The following is a 1,137-nucleotide window of genomic DNA, read 5'->3' on the forward strand; positions in this document are numbered from 1 at the left end:
TCTGATTGCTTTTGATGGCAGGTAACCTGTAGGCAGATACCCTTCAAGCAGTTGACCTGCAAGAGTATAGTGAGCAAACTTCTGTTTGCAAACAGCATCTTAAATCTGTCATTATTATGGGGGGACATTGAGGGGAATGACTTTTATGTAGGAGAATGTGACTGGAATACACCTCTAACTTTCAAACGTGAAGGTCCCCCTGCACTGGAGCCCCAGTGTCCCAGACTCCTTAACATATAGTGTTGAGAGTTTGTCCGCATACACTCTCATCCCAGTTTTCAGTTTTCACATATAACCACTTCTTGATATAAAGCTCTTTCTTACACACATATGAGTGTCACTGGATTTGTTTCACTAGTCAACCCGCACTAATACATAGCCTCATACAGTATTTGTCCTTTTGTGATTGACTAGCTTCATTTAGCATATTGGTTTCCAGGGCCTTCCATATCCTGAGGTATTTCATGCTTTTGTCATTGTTTTTTAGGGATGCACAGTATTTCATTTTGTATATGTACTTCTGTGTTTTATTCATTTTTCTACTCTTAGCTACTTGATTTCCCCCCGCCACCAATTTCTTTCTTTTGTGAACTGTGCTGCAATAAACATGGGAGAGCATACAGCTATTCATATTCTGTCTCATTTATTTGGGACATATGCCCAATAGCAGTGTTACTGGATCTTATAGAATTTACATTCCAAGCTGTTTTAGGTAGTGCCATGTCAATTTCCATAGTGGTTGTATGTGTTTGCAAGTCCACCAACAGTGTAAATGAGTTCCAATTTCTCCAGATCCTCTCCAACATTTGTTGTTCTCTGTCCTTTTTAGAATGGGCTATCATTGTGGGTATAAGAAATGGTATCTCATTGCAGTTTTAATTTGCATCTCCCAGATGGCTAGTGATCATGACCATTTTTCATGTATTTCTTAGACATTTAAAGCATCATTTTTGGTGACCTATTTGTTCATGTCTTTTACCTATTTTGAAATTAGGTCGTTTGTTACTTTCTTTTTGAGGTGTTGTGGAGTTCTGTAGATTTTGTTAATCAGACCCTTGTCAGTTGTGTCATTGGTTAAAATGTGTTTTTCTCCCCCATGAAACACACAACTTTCCTCTAGTTCTTTGGTGCTTCCTT

The sequence above is a fragment of the Echinops telfairi genome, unplaced genomic scaffold, assembly GCF_000313985.2.
Source record: "Echinops telfairi isolate 266 unplaced genomic scaffold, ASM31398v2 ScPeMD7_1;HRSCAF=3_0, whole genome shotgun sequence".
Taxonomy (NCBI): domain Eukaryota; kingdom Metazoa; phylum Chordata; class Mammalia; order Afrosoricida; family Tenrecidae; genus Echinops; species Echinops telfairi.